This window comes from Grampus griseus (assembly GCF_964374135.1).
Source record: "Grampus griseus genome assembly, chromosome: 11".
Classification (NCBI taxonomy): Eukaryota; Metazoa; Chordata; class Mammalia; order Artiodactyla; family Delphinidae; genus Grampus; species Grampus griseus.
The window spans coordinates 61,235,214-61,262,137 of NC_139005.1; the positions used below are offsets into that span (position 1 = coordinate 61,235,214).

The window sequence follows — 26,924 nt, forward strand, 5'->3', positions numbered from 1 at the left end:
CCCACTAGCTATTTAGTTTACATTTGGTAGTGTATATATGTCAATGCTACTCTCTCACTTCGTCCCAGCTTACCCTTCCCCTCCCCATGTCCTCAAGTCCATTCTCTACATCTGCATCTTTATTCCTGTCCTGCCCCTAGGTTCTTCAGAACCATTTCTTTTTTAGATTCCATATATATGTGTTAGCATACGGTATTTGTTTTTCTCTTTCTGACTTACTTCACTTTGTACGACAGACTCTAGGTCCATCCACCTCACTACAAATAGTTCAATTTCATGTGAAACTTTTAATATCAAACACCTTCAACATAATTAAAGGGATGACAGGAAACATGAGAGCAGTCCTTTTAAGTATAGTTCAAAGGCTTTGTCACTGTAAGTAAACTTATTTTATTTAGAGGTGGGAAATTTGCCCATGGTGCATCTGCATTACTCAGATTAAAGCTATGAGGAAGTGGTTCAAAATTTAAAGGAATAAGAAAGTCTCTTATGAGAAGCCCTAAGAGCTATTATTGGATAAGTGGAGGGGAAAAAAGTTATCCTGAATCTCTTGCTTAGAGTGTGAAGTATATTTGGGGCTATCCACATTAGAACCATACCACCCAGCAGCCAGGTATATAGAAAAAAGAATACATGTATCAATAAAAATAAACTAAAGCTCTCCCTGGGCAAGCCACTGTTGGAGTCATTCGTTTTCTCAAGTCTTCTTCTTTATACTTATTTGTGTCTCTACCTTAATAAAATCCTATTTGGAAAAATATAGCTAAATTTTTAAAAAGAGTTTAAGCACAAAAATCAAATGAAAAGGGCAGAGAAATTCAAAATCTATAAAGGTGACAAGAAAATATTAGAAAAATACAAGCTAATGATTAGGAATAAGAAAAGAGGCCCTAAAAGTTTAATGGACAAAGAACACTATGGATAAAGAAAGATGAAAACAATTAAAAAAAATAACGAGGGCTTCCCTGATGGCACAGTAGTTGAGAGTCCGTCTGCTGATGCAAGAGACACGGGTTCGTGCCTCGGTCCAGGAGGATCCCACGTGCGCGGAGCGGCTGGGCCTGTGAGCCATGGCCACTGGGCCTGCGCGTCCGGAGCCTGTGCTCCGCAGCGGGAGACGCCACAGCAGTGAGAGGCCCGCGTACCGCAAAAAAAAAAAAAAAAAAACGAAATGGAAATAAAATCATTAACCTGAGACACTGAAAGCAGGAAAATAAAAACCACCGTTTAATAAACATAATACTAATAATAAGAACAGAGCAATGCTAATTCAAAAGCCAAACACCTTCACTCAGAGATTCTTCAAACTGCTTTGCCTTCTCAAGTTTTTTGTGAAAATTTTACTTAGCAAATAATTGCAAAGTAGAAAGCTAAAGAACAGAAAGCACAGCTCCTGGCCTCATACCAATGGCTCCTATCCCTAGTGCCCTGGCTTTTCTAAGCCACTTATGTGAGATGACACAATTCCTTAAAGAATGCTGAGCAGTCCCAGTTGTCTTATCTCCCATGAACAATCGATGGGTAAAACCAAACAAAGACCCAACAGACCCACCCATATCCCACACCCTGCAAAAAAAGTGGTGTGAATTTGCAGTCAAAAATTTAATCAGCTCTCTAAGAAAGCTCTTCGCTTTTTTTTTTTTTTTTAGGGGTCAGTGCTTATCCTAAAAGTAGCAGGTATGCCTACTAAGGACACGAGTTAATGACAGGAAATCATCTTTTTTTTTTTTTTTTTTTTTTTTTGCGGTACGCGCGCCTCTCACTGCTGTGGCCTCTCCTGCTGCAGAGCACAGGCTCCGGACGCGCAGGCCCAGCGGCCACGGCTCACGGGCCCAGCCGCTCCGCGGCATGTGGGATCTTCCCGGACCAGGGCACGAACCCGTGTCCCCTGCATCGGCAACTACTGCGCCACCAGGGAAGCCCAGGAAATCATCTTTTTGAATCTAGTTTCTAACATGCTTTTTCCCCCCACTATTGTGTTTTTAATTTGGCAAGAACTTAACCCTTTAAGTATTCACAGGTGTGTTAAGATAATCACTTTCTATATAAAATTCCAGGAAATGTCTGCTCTTTGAAATCCTAGCATTCCTAAATAAACTTTAGAGCTATTAGAAATCTTCAAATCAATAACTCACTATCTCTAAATTTTACAGATGAAGAAACTAAACACAGAGGGATTAAGTGACTTGCCCAAGATCATGGAGCAAAAAGAGACCAGAACCCAAGTTTCTTTAAGTCTCAGTTCAATGTTCAAAGAACAAAATATAAATTCAATGGGAGGAATTACTAGGATTCAGCCTTTCAGAAGTAATATGTATTGACTGGCGAAAAAACTGCAAAACAGCATTACATTATAATCCCAGTTCTATTTTTCAAAAAATTATACATACACGTACATATATATATACAGAGAGAGAGAGAGAAAGGGAGAGAGGGTGGGCGGAGGGAGGGAGAAAGGGAAGAACATCTGGAAGAATAATACCAAATTGGTAATATGTAGACTATGTGGGACATAAAGCGGGGTCTAGTGGCAACAGAAACTAAGTTTATGAGTTTCTGTACTGTCAAATTTTATAGACCGCATATGTTGATGGAATAATCATGTTTTTGCTTTTTAAAAAATGTAAACAAAAATTTTTCACTGAGAAAATGCATCTCAAAATGATTTGTCTCCCCCTCCCCTTCCCCTCTCTGTGTGTATGCACAATGTGTGTGTGTGTGTGCGCGCGCGCACACACACAACTTGAAAGATATTATTTTGTAATTGGGGTTGACCTTGAAATTATCTTAATTTGACTTCACATTAAATGTGGTCTTCCTTAAGAACAGCATAACATTAACACGTTAAAATAATTCTAACAAGTTGGGGTAATTAAAGAAATTAAAAGTTGGAATTTGAATTATAAAATGCATTTAAGGAATTTTCCTTTATACACCTGAAACTAACACAACATTGTAAATCAACTATACTTCAATTTTAAAAAATTTTTTAATTAAAAAAAGTTTTCCTGGGCTCCCTAGTGGCGCAGTTGTTGAGAGTCCGCCTGCCAATGCAGGGGACATGGGTTCGTGCCCCGGTCCGGGAAGATCCCACATGCCGTGGAGCGGCTGGGCCCGTGAGCCATGGCCGCTGAGCCTGCGCATCCGGAGCCTGTGCTCCGCAACGGGAGAGGCCACAACAGTGAGAGGACCGCGTACCACAAAAAAAAAAAAAAAAAGTTCTCCTTTAAATACATAATAGTAATAGAAAATGAATTAATACTTTTGTAATGAATAAGAGTATATATAATTTAAAAATTACTTTCATATAAATGCATACTGCTAAAGTGGTTTCAATCATGTTAAAAAAAAAAAACCCAGCATTCTTGGTAGGCTAAACATTCCTCCCATAAGTTTATTATACTACAGCATTCCTTGCAAAGTGGTAAAGACAATGATAAACTTGAGCTCAGTCCTCTATGTAGATTATGAGTTTCAAAATCAATAGGTCCAAACAATGAGAGTTTATCATACAGTTCTCAATGGAATCTTATGCTGGTTAGCTGCCCATCAAGGTTATTTAGCTTAATTCTCCCATATTTTGGAATTTTAAATATCTGTCCAAAGAGTAAGGGATGTCTTAAGTGAGTAAATTGTATTTTCTTCACTCCTCTCTTCACTTCCTTCTCAACCCGTTGAAATCTGGTGCCTACCTCTGCATTCCCACTACAGTTATTTACACAAAGACCCTTCATTGCCAAGTTTAATGCTTCCTTCACCAATGCCATTATGCAAAGATGCTCCTGATTTTCTAGTTCCTCTAACCAATCCTTTTCTGATTCTTTCACTAGCTTGCCTCACTCTGTACAGGTCTTGGACAGTAAAGTCTCTCAAGGTTTCATTCTATTAGAGCCTCTTCTCCTCCTCTCATTTTCAACTACCATCTTCATGCAGTTATTCCCTATTCATATCACCAACCTAGAACTTTCTCCTACACCAAAACCACATATCTAATGACCTGCAGCAGAGGTTCAAAAACTTTAGGAAGCATCAGAATCACCTGGAAGGCTTGTTCAAAAAGAGATTTCTAAGCTCCACCCCCAAAGCTTCTGATTTAATAGTTCTCAGTAGAACCCAAGAATCTGCATTTCTAATAAGTTCCCAGGTGACACACTTTGAGACCCACAGGCCTGCAGGAATCTCCCTTGGATAAGCCATAGGTACCTTAATTTCAACACGACCTAATGAGTCTCCCAGCATCTACTCTGGTTCCCTCCAAACCATTCTTACACAGCACCTAGAGTGATCATTCTAAACTTGATCATTTCATGATCCTCTGTTTAAAATATTCTAATGGTTTCCAAGGCGCCTTAAGACAAAAATCAAAATCCTTAACAAGGTCTATCAAGGCTCGCATGACCTGGCCCTTGCCTACTGCACCACGTTATCACTCTTTTTTTTTTTTTAAACACTCCAGTCACAGGGGACTATTTCAATCAATTCCTAGCAAAAGCAAAGTTCCTTGCTGTGCCAGGATATTTAAACAAGATGTTCTGCCAGAAATATTCTTCTTTTTTCCCTCAGCTTAAGTCACCTTCCTTGGCTCCCCTCCCCACCCACTAGGTCAGCAAAATCTTCTATCACCCTCTATTTCCTCCTCTTAGCACTGTCCACAATGGTGATTACACAGTGAATTGTTCAATCAGTAGTTTACTGTCTGTTCCCCACCCTTCCCACACACACAAACTCAAAGAAGTCGCATGTCTATCTAGTTCCCAATAACTTTTCTGCCCCTGCATAGTGACTTACCCTCAGATATCTGTTGAATTAAAGGTCTTGTAACATTAAATTATTTTGAAACCTCAAAAGGAAAAAGTATTATTAAAAAGGGACTAGAGGCATTTTTTAATATCCTTTAATACTCACAAATGAGGAAGCTTCATTAAACTCTACCATCTAGGAGTTTAAATTAAGAAAAATAATGCCTTCAAAAGATAAAATGAAATCTTCCTATCACAAGTTCTTCTTCAACAAGATATATAGGTATATCATTGCTTAGTATCTGTACCAGTAGAGTACAGCACTGATATACAAAACCATTCAGTAATATAAATATGTTTATAATGCAGCCTAGTATAATTTTTGCAAAAAAGTTATTTTACATGTAAACCTGCATCAGAGAGTACACTCACGCTTAGCAACACAAGTGGTTTTAGTTCATGCTAGGAAATGGGATAGGGTAGCTGCCTGGAATTAAACCTAAATACAGATAACCACAAATTATGTAATAAATATGAATGTAACTGAGAAATTATTATGCAAGCAAATGTTATATAGATTATCTGTTTTTTTTGTTATATAGACTCTGATCTCCTTTAAATGGAAAAAATATCTGCCACGTATAATTCATTCACCAACTCTTTCTCTGAAGCACATGCTAATTCAGCATAGCACTGGCCTAAGTCGCAAACAGAGAACAAGTGTAACTATCTTAAGATGTAACTTTAACTAATATAGCAGAATTTATATCCAAATAAAGGTTATCTCCATTCAGAGTAGTCATTTTTAGAGACCATTTCAACTTGCCATCATACAAAACAATTCTCAAACTCCTCTAATCACTTTCTTAGCTACCATATAAATGACACAAGAATAATAGGTTTCATCCTTTTGGTCACTGATTATTTTTAACGAAAAATGACATTTCTCATTTTGATCCCTAATTTTAAGTATGAGACCCTGTTCAGAATCACTTCCTCACTTTTCCCAAATATCAAATCCATTCTCAAGAGATGTTATTCGCCACCACAGAATATAGGTAAAAGAATGAGGCTGAAGGCACTAAAGAAATGCCAAAATAGTTTCAAAAGTGTTTCTGAAAAACAGTGACATTACTGAAATAAATTCAAGATAACTTTGAACACATCAATCATCTCTTAGACATATAAGTTTTAATATGCTTATTTAAAAGCTGGTCACACATTTCTACTTTGGGCACAACTCAAAGACAGGCCTGATTCCTGACTTCTGGTTTTCCTGAATAACAAATGATATAATGCAAAAGCACATTTACTATGAAGTATAGATTAAGAAACGGAACAAATTCTAACACTAAAATCTGGTGGTCTACTCTAACGACATGGCTTGAAAAGGTAGTACTGTATACCAAAAAGAACATGGCTACAGAATGACATAGGCCAAGGTTCAACTTCTTGCTTGGCCCTTTAGTACCTACATGACTGAGCGTGTTACTTGAACATGGAGTCTGTACAACATCAATAATTCTATCTGTAAAATGGGAAAAATACCATCTATTTCAGAGCTATTATAAGGACTATATTACATAATATATCATCTGATTGTAATTCTACCCCCTAGCATCATCAAGGAATCCTCAAAAGAACCTAACAGGCTATCTGTTCCAACTCTCCATTTTATTAAGACCCACAGAGACTAAGTGGTTTGCCAAGGTCACAAAGTTATTTAGCAGGAAAGACAATACTTCTGGCAGGCTTCTTATTTTCCCAGTGCGTCTGTTTACTAAATCAGTTGGTGTTTGTAATGCTAGGTTGCACAAGCCTGTGACATAGGGTCTCAAAGAGTGTTTCTGAGACAGTAAAATCAAGGTCTCTTAAGGACAGTATTTGGAAATATTTCCCTGTCAATCAAGTATTAATAATTTAGTCCTATATATTAAATGTCTCCCTTGGATTTTAAGTCTTTGTTTTTCAACTTAGATATTTTAAATTACAGCTAAAACTACCTCATTCTGAGTAAATTTTCACTATTTTCTTAAAAGGTTGTTTTCTAAGGAAAATATGAACCTAGTTTGAAATCAAGATACTAGAAAAAAGTGAATGTGTTTCTCATTAATTATGGTAACTGGTTATAATCAACCAAGAGACTTACCCCAGTTTCCTACAAGTAAATTCATACCCATACTTAAGGTGATGGCTCTTTATTAAGGATCAAAGCTTGAAATGCAAGATCTAAAGTTAATTCAAGATAATCTCAAGGAATTTTATTACCGATTTTCTTATTCAATCCCAAAAGCAATTTCTTCATATTTTGATACAGCTAAGGATGGCTTTTTATCTTGGGCATGAAAGAAAAATGAGTGTCTGAGTGCCTAACTCTGGCCTAGATGCTTCTGGGTTTTGAATCCAAGGTATAAATTACCACAACCAAAGTACTGATCATCTTTAATTTATCATGTAAGTAACCAAGACACGTAATTACACTTCCACATGCCAATTCAAAAAGGATCTATGAGAACCAACACAATTTTTAATACTTCAATTAAAAATGACTACCAAAAATGAGAAACTATGGAAATAACTCATATTCAAAGACTGTTCCTAAAAGAAAACTGATCAATATGGTGACAATGAAAAAATTCTTGGAGAATCCAAAAAAAAGCATATATTTGCTGAATTTAATTAAAATCATTATTCGTCTCATAGCCACAAAATGTATCACTGGTTAATTTCAACTTGTAAGTTTGAAGAGGCTAATTACTACTACTGTAAATTAAGAAGAAGCCCCAAAATAACCAAATAAGACCTTGCTAAACACTAAATATGTTAAGCAATCAACCTCTTAAAATGAGTCTCTGTTTTCACAGAGGAATTTTTCCTCAGTAATGACAGAGTATTGTTTTTTTAAATTCCTACACTCTAATCATAAATTCCTGGGAAAATAAAGACATAAAAACCATAATTTCCCAAGTAATCAAACCTTTGAAAAACAGTCACAGTACTATCCATATAATGCTGAAGGTTCTATTTTAAAATTTCAGGAAAAGTGAGAAAAAGTACCAAAACTATAAACCTAAGAGAAGCAATAAAGGATACCGTAATGAGGCAGACAAAAAGGATAGTAATTATGACAGGTATCTAAAAGGAAAAATACATGAAATTTGCTTAGAATACATGAAAATTTGCTTAGAATACATGAAAAAGGTAAAGCAAAAGACATATAACCATGATCTAATCAAACCTGTGGATTGTAAAACCAAGAGTTCCACAGAATAGGAGAAAGTTCACAAAATAATCAGTAAATAGACATCAATGTTAGGGAATATTCACACCTTTGACTTCCCCTACAGTGGGCAAATAAAGAAACTACACAAGAGCCAGTTTTTTTTCTAAGCTACTTTAAATTTCAAATAAGCATGTACTATGTAGGTTCCACAGTATCTTACATAATCAGGCCAAATCTAGGGGTTTAAGCCTTCCAAATCACAGCCCTTCTGACAGGATCTCAACTTCAAAGTAGTCAGCATTTAAAAAATCTGGATTACATAAATTTCTGATTGCAAGAGAATTATAACTCCAATCATAAAAGACACACTTTCCAGCAGTCAAAACCATAGCTGTAGAAGAAAGAGCTACAAAGTCTAATGAGAGAAGGCCTGAACAAGATTAACAGAGAAATGCAGCAATATCATGGAAGAGAGGGAAGTAAACAGACAAATTTAAATTTATTTGCCCAGGATAAATTATAATCAATCAATTTTCCTAAAGATTCAGGAAAGGAGACTGGGAAATAAAAAACAGAATAAGGTATAAAAAATTTAGAACAGTGCTGGGAAATTTTTTTGAGTATAAAATGAGAGGAGGAGATGAAAATTACAGCCTTCATGAACCAGCTAGGCAATCTAAGCTCAACATTTAAAGTACCAAAGATAACTAGGTAGAAGAGACAGAAAAGTTATAGAGAAAAAGATCAATAACTAAGGAACCAAAGCAGATATCACAATTAAGGCAGAGAAGTAAATGAAAAAGAATAACACCTCACCTGCCTGGACACAGTTGAGAAACAGAAAATAAGTAATGAATAATCAAAATGTCACAAGAGTCATGGGCTTACAGCTGACATGCCATTCTCTGGAGAAAAGTCACTATTTTACGCACAATCCTAAATGGTCTCATTCAGTTTCCAAGGAACAAATTAGAAATGGCAAGAGAATCATAATGACATGTACAAGTTGGGGCAGATGACAACAGAAGAGGAAACAGAAAAACTAAGAAGCAAATAAGAATTCAAAAGCATACAAATTTTAGGACCGACTGGCATAAAGATACAAAATACCTATACAAATCAATACTGAAGAAATATCACTGTATTTCAACACAGTATCATGATCACAATTTTTATGATCATTGCATTAACAAAAAAAAATAGGAAAGATCTCTAATAAAAGATGATGGACTGAATACAAATTTTCCCTCCAGTTACTTCAGATCTCCCATTGAAACAAAAACAATTCATACAGAAAAAAAATAAAACCATAAGAGCAAAGAAATTAAAAGTGGGGATGGGGTAACATAGGGGTGGGGGAATGGGAGGTACAAACTACTGGGTGTAAGATAGGCTCAAGGATGTACTGTACAACACGGGGAATACAGCCAATATTTTGTAATAACTGTAAATGGAAAGTAACCTTTATATAATAAATTAAAAATTAAAATTTTTAATTATAATAAAATAAAAAATTAAATTAAAAATAAGACACACACAAAAAGTGGGGACAGAGTAGAGAGAGAAGTCCATAAATTTCTGAAAGATGAAAGTAGATGTGAAATTGATTGATATCACAAGCAGAGAGAGCCACAGCCTCATCATACCCTTTAAGAGTGATGCAAAAGGTTGGGAACCAATACATCTGACAGAACCCCCAGAGAAGCATGATTGCAAAGGGTTCAGCAAAGGGTGGGAATAATAGTGGGGCTAAAAATAGGAGAATTACATATTACCTGACTGACTGTATAAGGGACTACATTTTCTATCCCCCATCTCCAAGCAGCACCTAAACAACTGACATTTACTCCCTGGCAAAAGCACAGTCAGCTTTTCTCTAAAGAAAGTGAATAACTGTCTAGGGGATGCTGGCACAGAGTAATAAAGCCTTTTTATCTGGCATTTAGAGGGCCCACAGCCTGGAAGCTGGCTCCCCTCCCTCTTACCCTAAAATGCTTGTCAATATGTAGGCCCCACCCTATACTGTTCTGCCCTAAAGTGCTGTGCCCAGAATTCCTACTAAAAAAAAAAAAAAAAAACACCTAATAGGGAAAACAGTTCAAGGAACAGGGTGAGAGGGGAACACCCAGACCAGGAAGCTGGTCCTTCTTTCTGAAACATGAAGAGACAACCAATCCAGGCATATAAGGAAAACTAAGTACGGGAAAAAAGAAGATTACAAACATAAAAGCTGGCCAGACGGGAAAAGGAAATAATTGAGGAAACACAAAATCTCTTTTAAAAATCTACTTTGCACTTTCTGAGACTAAAGAGAGTACTACAACATAAAACAAGAAAAGAATGGCAGAAAAAGAGAACAAGAAAATTCAGGGATTACCCTCTCCTCAACAAATCAGCCAAAAAACTAGGGAAAAAAAATCCCCTGAACACAGAGCAAAGAGAATCACAAAATATGAAAGTAAAAATGAGATGAGGACTAGTCCAAGACAGAAAACATCTGCCTACTGAAGAACAAACAAGCAAACAAGAAAATGAAGGGAAGAAAATATCAAAGACAGGAGAGAATTTCTTAGAGCTGAAGAATCTGATTCAAATAATAAGGGCAACTGAGTGCCTAAAACAAATATAAACAAAACAAAACAACATGTACAGCTCATTATGAGTTTGCAGCAGAAAGATAAAACAGAGATGATCCTAAAAGTTTTCAGACAGAATAAAGAACAAATCACCTTAAAAGGGTAGTGAATTAGATGACACCTGATTTCGAATCAGCATCCCTGGCACTGAAAGACAACCAAGCAATGCTTTCAGAGTCCCAAAGGAAAATTATTTGCAGCCTACAATACTGTGCCCAAACTATCAGTCAAATATGAGAACAGAATGAAAATATTTTTATCCATAGAATAATTCAGAAAACTTGCCTCTCAAACACACTTTTTTTGGAAGTTGTACTCCAAAAAAAAGATCAAATAAATTTAGTAAAAAAGGAAGATCTATAATAGAATGGACCCAATTCAAGAGGACAGTGAAAGGAAGTTCCAGAAAGAGACCTAAAAGGCAACTAGTCCAAACTGAAGCAGAATTACAATTACGCCAGATAAATAGGGGACACAATACAACAGGTAGTATGATGAAGAGTTGGTAGAGACTATGATAAAGGCATACAATACCAGAAAAGGGGGCAATCAGAAACACCAAGAAAATAGGAAGTCATGTCCATTGTTTTTAATTCAATGGCTAGATTTTGAGCAACTGATAAAATAAAATAAAATACACTGGACCTTGATGGTATCAAGGTATTTTTCTTCAAGTGGCCCAAGGGCTGCTTAATACGATCTGTAGAAAAGAAATCATAATCTGAGCATACTACCTGGCCTAGGATTAAGTGATATTTACATAGTCATAGTATCAAAACCATATCTTGGGTTTTGTCATTTAGTGATGGACATATGGATGTGACAGCTGGGGTTGGGGGAGGGGATGGGGGAAATGTGTTTATCTAGGCAAGAAGAAGTATAGCTACCAGTCTAGAAAGAAAAGGAAAGAAGAAAGAAAAAGCAGAAAATGCAGACAATGTCTAAACTGATAAATTAGCAGAAGTGTAGATCGACATTCAATAGAAACTAGTATGTTTTATAAAAGCAGCATAGCTTCCTTTGCTGCACATTCGTAAACCAACCTCCCCCATGAACTCCACCCATCTCCTAAGGGGAGAAAACGTCCATTAATTAAAGGTAAGTTTCTTTCAGTTTAAAATAATTTCTTTCAGGTTAACTCTGTTTTTAAGGCAGCAGTTCTCTGCTGGGGGTGATTTGCCCCCCAAGGGACATTTGGCAATGTCTAGAGACATATTTGGTTGTACTTTAGTGGAGGTGCTACTGGCATCTAACAGGTAGAGGACAGGGATGCTGCTCTATAGTCTACAATACATGGGACAGCCCTCACCACAACAAAGAGTTATCCAGGCCAAAATGTCAATAAAGCCAAGTTGGAGAAACCCTGCTTTACCGGAACTCTTCAGACTTTTACAGAAAAACGTTTATAGTTTCTGTTCCTTATTCTTATCATGGTATCTGGATGTAGAGGAAAGCTTTCATGGGCACAGGGAATGTTACGGATGGTCTGAACGTGGACCCATGTGCCCTCTGGGTCCTCACGGGCCTCTGAGGTTTGATAAGAGTCGTAATGGCATATACTGATGAGGATGCTGCAGCAGCATCCAGTGACCTCCTAACCTGGCCCCTCAGCTCCTGTTGCTATGGATATTCTTAGGGCCTCAACTACCTCTTCTAAGCAGCCCATGCTTGGGTTAAGGCCATACTAGCTGCTTAACAAATAAACATCAGTGACTTCACACAACTAAAATGTCTCCTTAAAATTATACACTCCGTCGTGAGTGCTCCTGTTTGGTGCACAGCTTTCTTTCACATGGTAATCTGAGGGACTAGAGATCTTCCCAATCTTATTATCACACCTGAAGAGGCCCAGCCTCTGCATCTGGCCCTTGGATTGGAAAAGAGAAGGTGGAGAAACACCGCTGCTTTTCTCCCACCTCAGTTCAGAAGGGACAGTGCATCACTTCCATTCACACTCCCCTGGTGAAAAGTCGTCTTCTGGTCCCACCTAGATGCAGGGAAGGAGGATGGGGATAGAGGAGAGAATGACTGAGAAACGTGTTCCTGTCTGGGCAGCCACCTCCCAGTGTTAACTGAACTAAGGCAAGAGAGAGAACAAATTCTGGTGGGCATTGAGCTGAATCTGCCACAGCCGCCCTCTCCACAATGTCTATAACATGGTCTTCCCCTCACAACAGTACCCTCATGACAGGCTTGCTAGCTCTCACTCTGTTAACTTCTATTTCCTTCACTAGGATTATGTGAGAACTTCCAGATCTCTTTCATACCACATAAGAACAGGAAAATCACAGGGTGCATCTCTGGGCCTTGCTTTGCCTAAACACACCATATTCTTCTCCTGAAGCCATCTCATGTCAGCATAGGGCCAGTATAGGGCAATAAGCTAGTTAAGTGGCTGTGCAGGTTCTGAACGTAAGCAGCCTGGCTCCAGAGCCTGTGCTAGTCTGCCTCCCTAGATTTCTAAAATAATAGGTAGTTAAGAGAGTCCTTCCCTGATCATCAGTGAATATTTATAAAGCATCCACATCTTGCGAAAGAGCCTAGGGAACTATTACAAACTCCCCACTCTGATACACAGCACTGTTTTTCTTTACCTCTGGATCGCTGATCTTAAATGTTATTATAGTCAAAACAACAGGCAAAATTATACAGTAAGCAAAACTTGTCTTCAGAAGTCCCTCACCCTACTCTCTACTTGAACAATGTACCTGTGCCTTCATGTCCAAGGAATCCCACCTCATTATTCTTACCCAATAATAGTGTTACTTAGACTGAACTGCTGTCTCTCCAAATCTACCATACTCTGACCCCATTAAAAAGTACTTACACAGGACTTCCCTGGTGGTCCAGTGGTTAAGAATCTGCCTTCCAATGCAGGGGACGCAGGTTTGATCCCTGGTTGGGGAGCTAAAATCCCACATTTCGGGGCAGCTAAGCCCCTGCGCCGCAACTACTGAGCCGGTGCACTCTGGAAACTGCGTGCCACAACTAGAGAGAAGCCCGTGCGCCGCAACTAAGACCCGACGCAGCCAAATTAAATTAACTAAAATTTTTTTTAATTTTGGAAAAAAAAAAGTACTTAAACAGACTGTAATTTTCACAGGGGCCTGAGCCTTCTTTGTAAGAAGCTATGTAATCTGATAAACTACTACTGCTAATAGTGGCATCGGGAAGCCAAAAAACAAGTTACTTTAATGGTGGACATTTCAAAAGGATAGCTTTTAATTACACAGATTAGTGTCCCTCAAATATCACTCATAAAAATCATCCATACCAATTCTGCGCATCAGTTTTACTCTTTAAAAAAAAAGCATGAATTTTAAAAATTGTAAGAAGTCACCTTAAAATACTGTATCTACTGTACTATATGTCCTTATAGTTCCAGTTTAGTCTGGAATTTCCTAGTGAGAAAATGGCAACTGAATGAACAATAAAGAATTATTTGCTTTACTCCAAGTAAAACATAGGATGTCAGTCAAAACACATGAAATGAAAAAAACTGAGGCCATCTTATTACAAACTGTATTTTCATCAAATCATAAAGTCAAGATAGACTGAGAAAGATCATAAAGGTCAAGACCTGTCACAAGGGGCAACTGCAAATAAACTATACAAGGCATTATAATGTGACAGTCAAAAGGACAGGTTCTGATGTCAAAGGTCAGGTTAAACCTCAAATTCAAATCCTTTTGATAAGCTCCACCACCTGCTGCTTAGCCTCCCTGTGACTCAGGTTTAGCTCAAATCCTGGCTCTGCGGCCTACTACTTAATCTCTCAGTGCTTGAGGTTTAAAAAAGGACAAGAAAATAGTCTGATCTGGGGGGGGGTCACTGTCAAGTATATATGTCAAGTACCTGATACATAGTTAGCAGTCAACACGTATAAGCTATTATTATTATTATGACCAACCACTCCTACTAGGACACCTTCAGGAACTATCAATCTCCCTCTGAATCTATCATGTTTTTAACAACCCTGAATCAAAGTTTCTCCTTTTTATCTGAAAAGAGTCTTGAAGCTCAAAAAACATTTCCTCTTTTTTTTTCAGGCCTTTGTGAATATGGAAGGTGGTGGGTAACTAGCTTATCGTTTGAAGATTCAAGACTCTTTTTTAGTCTTTTTATAGTACAAGTCCCTCCCAAATGTTACACAAAGGACAGCCTGCTCCATGGATTTAAACACTGCAAAGAGTTCACAAAGTATAATGAAATTTTGAGATTCATAAAAGGACAAACAGCTACTGGAGCAAAAAGCTTAGATAGGTTGATGCAAAAGTCTATTAGCCTGCTCACAAAATATTGAATTCTAACGTAAAGCACAGCGGATAGAGATTCCTCATGGTTTACAGTCACTCAGACCACTAAAAACATATAAAGGATATTTTTGGTAACTTTTTCCTTAATAGTAGGAAAATGCTCTGTTTTTTCCACAACAATGAATACACAGATTGCATGATAGGCAAGGGCAATTTCTTCAAAAGCAAATTCTGTAGAGAACAAAGCCTAAAGGCTCAGATTTTTCAGTAACACATATCCCTTAAAGCTTTACATATTCGAGGTATCTACCATTCCTCGCGGTTTATAACATGAAGAAGTAACACAATTAAGCCTCATTTATATCAGAAAGCATTATGCCTGACTGAAAGAAAACTAAGCATCTAGAATTTTGATACTGATAAATTTAAAGGTTAACACCATAGATCAATGCAAAGGTCAAGTAGATTTAGAGTTCGTGATAAATTCACCAAAATATTTTTAAAGATCTAAAGACAAAAAAATGTTTTTAAATAATTTGATGTTTGATTTCTCCTATGTGTTAATATTGAAATATGCACTTTCATATACATTATGTAATCTCATTCCCCCAACAACCTTGTGGGATAAGGATTATCCTCCTCCTTTTACAAATGAGAAAACTAAGGCCCAGTGATTTGCCTAAGGACACCTGCTTGTATAAAATGCAACCAGAAATCCAATTCAAATTTTCTAACCCCCAGATCAATGCTCTTGCTTTCACTGTACCATTGTCTCTTCCAAAACTCAACTACTCTAAATTTTAGCTCTTATAAAGTGTGCCAATCTTTTTATCTGGGAGAGGTAACAGTTATGAGGGAAGAAGAAAAATTCTTCAGAATGTTACCAAAAAAGACTCACTGTGTTTAATCTGACATGACTACCCAGTCCAATTTAAATGCTTTGGTTCATGCTGTCTACCCCTCTTAGAACACCTGCTTATCATCAGATATACAGCTTTCAGAAGACTTAAAAGAAGAATCACCTCCTCCAAGAAAGTTCCCCAGATTAAATGACCTGCTTCCCTCCTGCCAAGCCAACATCATTTCTTTGTCACCTCACTGCTTGTATCTAATTTGAACTACATTATCACATACTCCTCTTTGTTCTCCAGTTGTACATCTGGAACTACATTTTTTTATTCGATGACTATTAAGCATTTGGAAAGTCAATGGTCCTTGCTATCATGGAGAGCTTACATTGTTTCCAATTTTAATAAAAGTAAGAATAACATAGGGTAGAAGAATTTGATGTTTCAGAACAAGAACTCCTTTCCTACAAGGTCTCTGAAGAAAGCTCTCCTTGCAAACTTGATAACATTTTTCAGGGAGGAAAAATCCCTTCTATCATGTGTTCTGGATGAGACCTTCAACTTCATGCCTTTGAGAGGATATATGAGAGGGTGGGGACCAAGGTGGAAGGAAGATCTAAAATCTTTCAGGGATTTCCTGAAAGAAAATATTGACATGAAATCTTCACACATTAGTCCAGATATCTCTTCCTGTGTCCTAACCACAAGGAAACTATACTTCAATCTCCTTGAACGCAGGCACCTTCATTAATGAAGTATGTACAGACTTTTTAATTCAAGTTGTATTTATGTATTATTTGTAGGTCATATTCATAAGAATAAGATAGCACCTATGTCTTCTACTTTTAAATCCCCCAATGCTCCAAAATCATCGCTATAAATGTGTTCAGCTTTCGATAACATAGATATTAAAATATAAAACTTCAAGTATTATTAGGATAAGGATTTTCCAAAATAATATTAGAAAACTACATCTAAGTATCAATTCTTTATTTTGTCATTCATGCTTCAATTCAAGTAACATGCTCTTGAAGGATTATTTGTAAACCAAGTTTAAATGTACTAAGAGCTCTCACTAGTTAAATTATGCAATTAGTCCTTTAAAAAGAAAGACCTTTTTATAATGCAAATTTTGTTAATTTTACCACTTTTTTCTTAAATCAAAACTAAAACATAATTTCATTATAAACAGTATATGTACTTACTCCAAAGTATATTTTAAGGCTTTTCAATTCAAAAGAAACCTAAAAACTAGGTATTGCCAAATTTATAGGTGCCATAAATGTTTTGTAAGAAACATATTTGATTGCCTCTAAAATGTAATAATATTCTAACCGAAATAATTGTAGCAGCACCTTTTCATAGATCACAGCTACAACAAATATTATGATTCAATGAAAGAGAAATAAACCATGACCATTTTTAATTAAACAGGCACTTCCAAGCACCTGTGTACAATGTATTGCAGCTCAAATGGTTCAGATGGAATTTGACCACAACAACTTAAGCTCCATAATTAAAGACCTAAAAGGTAGTTCTTATGTTTCATCTATTCCCTTTCCCATTACTTTAAACAGGCATATGGTAGTCATTCTATACATAATTACTATCAATAAAGGGGTAACAAATATTTGAAATTCTCTGTACTTTTAATAGAGGACAAATTGCATGCCTTTACTCTTCCTTCCCCAACCTGTTTCATAAAACTAGCATGATCTTAATAATTTCACTGCAAAACAGGTTCTATCTAGCAAGCACAGAAATTGATCCTAGTCTCTAAGCATGATCAAGTTTAGATGACACTTGATGGGACGGAAGGAGGAAACCTAACAAGCATTCCACCCATGTTCCTCCACAATCCTTGGAATCCTAAGGGAGGGACTAAAAAAAAACCAAAAAACACCTTTTAAATGACTATTTGAAAAGACCTAAAGTGGCACTAATTTGAGGTTAACTTTCAGGGGAAGTTAATTAAAAACGAATAACCCTACCATACACAGTGCATTCTAATACTACTTAGAAGTCATTTACGTCTTCCAGCATCAGAAAGGCAAAAACTTCATTAAATTATTTAAAGTAAACATGCATATATCATCAGTTGGGTAAATTTCCCCATCTGTTTAAGTAGGAGCCCAAGTTACCTATTATTTCAGGCAGCATTTAGATAAAATGAAATTAAGTATGTTCCCCAACCGCACATGTCTCTCATAAAGAAGGGTGTTAAATGACTTTTGTGAATGGAAAATCTGCATATACTGTTGCTTCGCCTCGGCCGGTCTTGAGCGGATGCCTCAATGAACCAAACGCACGCTCTTTGTGAAGCTCCTTGGAACCTGATTCCATTCTTGAGAAGGCACTCAAAAACATTACATTTAAAAGTACAGCAAAGGCTTCGCCTTCCTCCTACGCTACAAGAAGGCCACAGGAACTGAGGTTTAGAGGAACACCAACCACCATGGCCCTCGGCTCTGCAAGGGCGGGTGAGGTCTGCGATGCGCGGCACAGCCTCCTCTGGGGCTGTCACAGGAAAACGGGAGCCTCGCCTTAACGGCACCAAGTGACAAAGCGCCAGCTCTCCAGGGCGCCGGGGCTTCCGGCGAGACCCTGCCGTCCGCCCAGTCAAACTTCGGGAGGAGGCACACACTCAGGGCCAACAAAAATCTCGTACCGGCCCCGGCCCCTGCCCCTGCCGCGGCTTTGGAAGGTTTGCAGACGCACTTACCGTGGGCCCCAAAACACTCCATCCCCGCCAGCCTTTGGAATTTCCCACTCCAAAAGGGGACAAAGGAGCCAAAGAAAAACTCCCCGGCGCGGGGGCCCGGAGTGCCCGCCCGCCCCAGCTCAGAACGTGGGAGTCAAGGGGTGCAGTCGCCCGTAGGGGTGCGAACCCGCCGCCCCCCAACTCGGGGACCGGCTCGACACTCACCGGTGTGGAGCCCCCGGAGAGGCGGGGCGCAGGCGTCCGGTTCCTCTGGGGCCCGGCACGCGTCCAATCGAACCCCAACTTCTCTCGGCCGCTGTCGCCGGCGGCAGCTGGGGCGCAAGCTCAGACCAAGAGCGCTGCCTGGCCGCCACGGAGGCACTGCCCGTTCGGCCCGCTAGGAGGGCGGGAACTCCGGCCCTGCGGTCTACCAGCCTGGGCGGGCCCCCACTTCCCCTCCGTCTGCGGGCTACCGGCGGCGGCTACCGCCCCGGCGAAAGCAAACGCTGCAGCCGCTCGGGCTGCCGCTACCACCACCGCCCGGCCGGGAACGCGTCGCGGTCTAATGCTGTCATCGGCCGAGCCGCCACCTCTTTGGGCATCCAGAGCCTCCGAGATCCTTCACATTCGAGGCCCCGCCCCCGGTCCCGCCCCCTACTAGCGGGCTCCGGTCGCACCCCCTTCCCGTCACGTGACGAAGCGCGGAGGCGGCCTTGGAGAACCCTCCTCTGCCTGGCCGGAGACAGCCGGGCTGGAGCAACTGTCAACACCTGGTTCAGGCAGAGTCTGAACGCCGCCGAACCGCCTCTGCACCCCCTGGGGCGGTCTCGGGAGGCGAACCTACCGCCGCCCGCCCCGCGCCTGTTGAGGCGAGGTCTTCGGGACCGGTCGTGCAGGGCCCTGCCTCATCTAAGGAGGCTGCACCGGAGAGCTCCCGGGTAGGGCGCAGGGGCCCCCGCCTCCCCAGCCTGGGGCTTCACTAGAGTTTTAGTCAAACAAAGAAAAGCAGAAGGCATCGTGGTGTCTGGCTTGGAAAGCAGTAACTACTTGTTCCTATTTCTAGTAGCACGTTAATTGTGACATTTAGTGTACTGGTTTCTTCATGAGAGCTTTTTATTTTTGAGGAGAGGATGGTGCATTTCCTTCACGCTGGGATGCAAATAGCCTAGAAATTTTAATTTGGTTCCTGGTCCTGTTCAGGATCCTTTGTGCCAGTTTTACAGTCATTAAGTTTTATTATGTGTTAGGTTGGTGGCAGTTTAAACAGCTACACAGGAATTTGACAGTTCGTTCCATTTTAAAAAATAAAGCCTAATTCTTGATTTTTTTTTTCAGGTACCTTAACTTTGGACATAACTTTTTGCCTTCCTTTTTAACGGTAGTCCAAGGAACGCTCCCCCCAACCCTGTTATTGAGAGGAAGAGTAAAATGGGAGTGACTAAAAGACAGTAACAATACAAAAATAAGGTAGGTAGAAAAGCAGAAAGATCATAATCAAATTCTGCTAACAATGAAGGCACATGAAAAAGCTTTATATAATAACCAAACTCAGTTTGTAACTCATTTTTCCTTCTAACCCAGAACTAAGTTTTTTTCTTAAGTGATTGTCATCTCCTCATTACATTTTCTTAAGACGGCAGGAAGTATTCTGATCAACTGGATACTTTGAGATGAATTAAGCAATAGAGTTCGGCCTATATAATCCTATGAACTAAGCTATTTCATAGAAACTCTAAGAAATCATGGACTTTAAGTCTTACCATTATTTCATGTTACCCAAGAAAGAAAAGAAATACTGCCAATTAAACTATGCCATGCCACCGAGTTTTTAAAGACACATCTTGAACTCAGAGATGTTAAAATATGAAAAACAATGAGTCTTAGAATCTATGAGATATTGTAATGAACTGGTGTTCCAGTGAGGAAAAGATTCTATAGGCTCTGTTCTGAAGTTTGAGAGATTGTACTTGTAGTTCAAATACATATGAAGGAGGTTTAGTATTCTGTGAATGACACAATTTCAGCAAAGCTAGTAATTTTGGAGTTTGTCAGCAGATTGAAGCCTGCCTTCTATTTTCTAGGACAGGGGTTTTCAAACTGGCTCAAAAGTCAATTTTTTTTTTTAGTGAAATAGGCTAGACTGGAATCAAAAATGGAAGATCAGAGTGCACATATAATAAGGGGAAGAATTCTTTGTGAAACTTCTGTTTCAGTTATGGGGGAGGGTGCGTATGTCCTGTGTTGTGATTTAAACCGTATTTCTTATTGTGAGTTGCGATCAAATAGATTTCAGAAAGAATGTTCCTAGAGCATAGATAACATGCAAAATATACCATCTGGGCTCCGTTTGTCTGGTGCTTTTCCTTTACTTTGGGAACTAAGACTAAAGATTAGAAGTAGATGAATTGCCTTGCCTAATCCTCTAATGCCTCAACCCCACTTTCTTATACTGTCTGACGAAAACAAATGGTCATTTATTGAAATGGAAAGCACTGTACTGGAATCAAGGAGGCCTAGGTTATAGACGTAACTAACTAGATATGTGGCTAGATAAATTACTCTCTGTATTTCAAGTTCTAATAAAAGTAGGAAGTTGACTACATGCTCTTTAAGGAATGATGCTCAATCTTTATTTCCAGGGGATAATGTTCACATTTGAAACAAGTAGCCATGGTGTACACAGGATTATGCAAATTCTTTTCAAACTAGCTATAGCTCCTTTCAGACACACACACCCACACCCACACCCACACACACAAAATCAGAATGCAAGTAAGTGAAAGTGAAGATATTATAGGAAGACAAGTGTAAGTATATTGCAGAATCAGACTTGGGTGCCCTCGCTGGCACATAGTAAAGCCACTCATTAACACCAAGTTGTGGTGAAGAAAAGTACAGAGTTTACTGCAAGATGCCCAATATGGGACCAAGCAAAGAGAAGGAGGAGCTCATGCTGAAAAGACCCAAGTATATCTTTCACAATGGCTTTCAGGGAAGGGTTTTTAAAGGCAAGGTGAGGGAGAGGGTCTCAGGGTGCCTGATCAGCTTGTGGACATCCTTCTGACTGGTTGGTGGTGAGGTAACAGGGTGGTTATTTTGGGAGTCAACACATCATCCTTTTGCTTCCAACCAGTCTGGGGTCTGTGTGCTGGTGGTCAGCAGTTAACTTCTTCCGCCTGGTACACGCTTTAGTTTCTGCAAAACAACTCAAGGATATGGCTCAGGATATTATCTATAGCCCTTGAGGAGGAACTAAAGGCCTTGACTTTGTTTTATGGCTAAACAATTATTATTTTGTTGTGCTTGACTGTTTTCCTTTGTTTCTGCATTTTCTCACTTCTCAGATTAAATTTGCTCTTTGGAACTTGGGGAAGGCCTAGGAGGCAAAAGCTTTTCTATAAACAAGAGTGGGGGAGGGGACTCGGGGATCTGTCCCTGGGAAGGCCCCACAGGGCTCTGCTGGGTTTCAAGTATATCTTTAATAATATTCTGTATTTTAACTGTCGCTAGTAATAGTTACTTGTCATGAATAACTAATGATTTTAACATACCTCACAATTGATTGCAGCAAAATGGCATATCAATACACTACAGTTGAAAAATATATGCTTTTCAGATCCTTTCAAATCTGGTATTCTATGATTCCAGGAAATAATCATTCAGTCTAGCATTTTCAATGTAATCACAACATAAGCAGAAATTGTAATATGTGATCTTGCACTGTAACTGAAAAATATTCAATAACTTCCATTTGTTATGTGAAGAGAGGCCCTGCAAGTTTGCTACTCTTAAATGATTTTAAGAATAGCATATTAAACTAAAACTTTTTATTATAACTATCCAATTTAAACTCCACTGAAAATTCATCTCTTTACCTGGTGTTTAATTAATTATACATTTCTAAGATTGAAAAGTTCTTTTTTCCAAATCAGTTTAAGCACTGACAGGCATGATAATCTTTCCCACAGAAAACTCTGACCTAGAATGTAAGAAATTTGGCTTAAGGGTTTTTTGTTTTTTTTCCTTTAGCCTTCCGTTTAGACACTTACATTGCCAAAGATTGCTGATGAGGATTTTAGGTTAAAATCCTCATTTGTTCTAAGAAGACTGGATTGAGAGCAACCTCAAACATAAATAAGGTATTTAACATAATTTTGAAGACTATGGTAGATTGTTTTATTATTCTTGGTCATAACGACTTGCTCTAGCCAATTGTTTGTGAGCAGACGTGACACATGCTAACATCTTTAAGTTTTAGTGCAACATTCAGGGCAATCTGTTAGTCTTGTGCTGCCTACCATGAGAAAAGCATGTTCCAAATAGGGTCTCAGAATAAGAAAATATGTGGAGCAGACCTGAAACTGACCTTTACCCTGGAGCAGTACTGCAGCAACTGACCTGCAGCTACTAACACGAAACAAGAGTAAAACATAAATATTTATTGTTTTAAGTCACAGAGATTTTTGAAATTGTTATATAGTATAACCTGGCAGATCACCTAAAGTGAATATGAGCCAGCAGATTAGTGGTTCAAAGGCTAAATGCACTATAGAACAGTATTCAAACTTCTATTTAATAAAACAAAATAATACACATCTACAAAACAGTCAACCACATATTTGATAAACATTCAACTAAAATTTATATTAAAAAGAAACTCTTTATAAAATCTACAGATTTGCTTGCAAAATATTTGCATATTGATTTTAAGCATTTTTGTTTACTATTATTTATCTTAACCAAATATCCCTCCAGGAAAATTTGGATAATAAACTTTAAAGAAGAATATAGGCTTTGTTTCTGGCAATATCATGGAATAGGTACCTCAGTCAGTGATCACACTGAAAACAAATAAATACCTGGAAAAATATTTTTTAACCTTATTAAATATATTGATTAACTGGCAATAAAGTAAGAAATTATTAGGTCAAGAAAATTAAATGAAGACAGAAACCTAGAGAGTTGAGCAGATCCTAAAGCCAGCCTTTACCCCATGGGCATTTGCCAAACCCAGTTAACATGACGTTTTCGTGGTCTTATAAGAGACAAAACCCATGACCTGCCCTACACAGAGTGGGGCGTGGGGGGAGAAAGCTTTGGTTCCAAGGATTATTCATTCAGAATAAAGATGTTAGAAATAAACTTGCCCCTTGCTCGCATACACACCCATCCCCAAGTCTACAAAGAAAATTTACTATCTTAAATGTTAGCACCTATGATCAAGGGAAAAGCAAAATCATATCTCAGAATTTGGACTCAATCCAGCTCTCACACAAAAACGTAACTTGAATTCATACTATCTGGGTGATCCCAAACCACCTTAAGCTGATAAGTTAATTAAGAATAATTTTGAATTATTGTGCTCTCAGGCAGCTGGCAGAAGCAAATGCCAATCCTCTCTGAAGGAATGCACCTTCATCTTAAGCCTTAAAAAATGGTTATAAATAAAATTCTGAGGAAAATTAGCAGCTCACATTTTAAAGAATAACAAGCACAGAAGAAAAACACCATTAGTGAGAAACAGTAGAAATATAAGACAGCAGAAACAGATTAAAAAGGGCTACAGATACTGAAATTACCAGCCACAGACTATAAAAAATATAAAATAAGAATAAAGGAATAAAAAACAAGCTTGAAAATATATACAGAAAACAAGAATGACTAAAGATACTTGAAAAAATTGAACTTAATGAATTTAAAAAAATAAATTATTAAAATTTAAAATTCAGTGGGCAAGTTTAATAGTCTATTTGACACAGCAGAAATACTATCTAGTGAACTGGGAGATAAAGATGAAAAAATTATCCCAAATGCAACAGAAAAAGAAAAATAAATGAAAAATATAAAAGAGACTCTAAGTGACATGGAAGACATTGTGAGAAGATCTAAAACAATTCTAATTATAGCTCCAGAAGAATAGGAAAGAGAAAATGGGCCAGAGGCAATATTTGACAAAATAGTGGATGAGAACTTTACAGAACTTATGAAAGACTCCAATCCACAGACTTAGGAAGTCTCTCAAATCCCAAGCAAGTTAAAGAATAATAAATCCACACTTAGATACATTATAGTGAAAGTCTAGGAAAATAAAAACAAAAGAGAAAACCTTAAAAGTAGTAGAGGAAAAAACTACAGATTATCCTCAAAAGTGATAAGTGACTTTTCATCAGTAACAATAGAAACCAAAAGACAATGAAATAATATATTCAATGGGCTGAAAGAAAATGACTGTCAGCCTAGAATTCAATACCCAGTGAAAAGATATTTCAAGAAAGAGGCAAAAATAAAGGCATTTTCAGGCAAGAGCAGAGTTCCCTGCTAATAGATTCTCACTAACAAAGTCTAAAGAAATTTTCTTTCTTCAGACAAAAATAAAATGATCCTAAATGGGAGGTTTGAGGGTTGAGACTAAAGGAAAAGCATTGAAAGTGGCAAATATTTACATAAATCTAAAAACTATTGACTATGCAAAACAATAAGAATTGTTAAAATTATTTATATATATATATATGTTTTTTGTTTGTTTTTTTGTTTGTTTTTTGCGTTACGCGGGCCTCTCACTGTTGTGGCCTCTCCTGTTGCGGGCCACAGGCTCTGGACGCACAGGCTTAGCGGCCATGGCTCACAGGCCCAGCCGCTCCACGGCATGTGGGATCTTCCTGGACTGGGGCACGAACCCGTGTCCCCTGCATCGGCAGGCGGACTATCAACCACTGCGCCACCAGGGAAGCCCTATATATATATATATATTTTTTTTTTAAATAAATTTATTTATTTATTTATTTTTGGCTGCATTGGGTCTTCGTTGTGGTGCACAGGCTTCTCATTGCAGTGGCTTCTCTTGTTGCAGAGCATGGGCTCTAGGCACATGGGCTTCAGTAGTTGTGGCTCGTGGGCTTTAAAGCACAGGCTCAGTAGTTGTGGTACACGGGCTTAGTTGTTCCGCGGCATGTGGGATCTTCCCGGACCAGGGCTCGAACCCATGTCCCCTGCATTGGCAGGCGGATTCTTAACCACTGCACCACCGGGGAAGTCCTATTTCTATATTTTTAAAAGAAAAAAAATAATCTTTCAGATGCCTAACAGCAGAATAAGTCTAACCAGATTCTCACTTTACACCTACTATTAAATAGACCTCATCAGACCAAGTATGTCACCCATTTGTATTATTATCTCCATCTAATATATGCCCTTAAAAGCAAAAACACTAAACATTTCTGTTTTTTTCCTCTGTTCTCATCCATATAGGCAAAACTGTGTTAATATTTTGTTGGTATTCTCTTTTTAAATAACTGTACTGGTGTAGCATTTTAAGTGTTTTTCTTCATAATGACATTCTTAGTTCAAATTTGCATAATGTACCAATGAAGATATTTCATTAATAATCAGACTAAGGCATTAACGTATATTTAGGAGATCATGATTTAGAATAATAAAAAACAGAATTATATACTTTTTTCACATAACTATGAAGAATTAATGATTCCCACCATAAAACTTTCCCACATGAAAGTTCATCATAATGAATTATGTATTTATGTATTCACAGGTTAAGGACAATTAAGTCTTAGTGAAAAGCTCTGCCTACTCTTTCCACCCACATTGCCTATTCAAAGTTAGGTGCATGCTGACTTTTAACATCATCTCTGGAAATAGTTATAAATTTATGCTCAGGTGTAAGGATTGACTCCTGAGTTTTAATTAAGCTCAGAGGGCACCCTAAACTCCACATAAATTTTTAAAAGAAGCCATTTCTTTCTGATGGCTACCTAGACTATGCTTTCCAGGTTGTAAATGTGTTTTTCATTTCAATTTTAGGAGAGTGTATAAAAGGCTGTTATCACAATTATGTAAACATGGGAAACATAGAACACATAATCCCTTAAATTTCTAAAATTGTGGTAACTGTAATGCAAAGAAATGATAACTTTATTTAACCAAAGCTTTACTATCTTTCTTTCCCTCAACCTCATGATAATATTCAAAATATACTTACTTCTATAATACTTTCTTGATAAAACTATTATTTCACTGCAGAATGTTCAAATGACTTATTTCTTTGTATCTTTTAACGTATAAAAGATTATATATTACTAGTATAGATTATTCCAGTTAACTTTGTTCAGCCTGTATTTATATATCTATAAACTTTCTGAGAGGTCACAAGTAATTCAATTTGTTTGAACCAAATTGTACCTAATTCTTCAATTTAATAAGTTATCAGTTTTACTGGGACTGAGGCCCATCCTATTTACAAAGAAAAAAAAATTGTTAAGAATCTATAGGTTACTCCACCTCTTTACTGAAATGGATGCGAAGCGGGCAAGAGGCCCCACCCTATAAACTAACAGTGTTTCAAAACTGTCCTTTCTGCTGGTCTCTGCTGGCAGTGAAGGTGTCATACTCCAACATTATCAGGTAGCAGCCATCTACCTACCCCTCCCAACAAGGACAGGTCCTACTTATCTAGATGCCTGCTACCAGATATCCTAGGTATTGGGTGTCTCTTCTACCCCCCTAG

General features: G+C 38.1%; 1 protein-coding gene across 2 annotated transcripts in view; it reads right to left on the reverse strand.

Annotated features, from left to right (window-relative positions):
- The window catches only part of OSBPL8 (oxysterol binding protein like 8), a 193,756-nt gene extending 174,774 nt beyond the window's left edge, over nucleotides 1-18,982 (reverse strand). For both annotated transcript variants that reach the window (XM_082666886.1, XM_082666885.1), the window contains exon 1: nucleotides 18,629-18,982. The gene's annotated coding sequence lies outside the window, so the exon portion shown is untranslated. The remainder of the gene's footprint in view (nucleotides 1-18,628) is intronic.
- Between the last annotated feature and the right edge of the window lie 7,942 nt (nucleotides 18,983-26,924).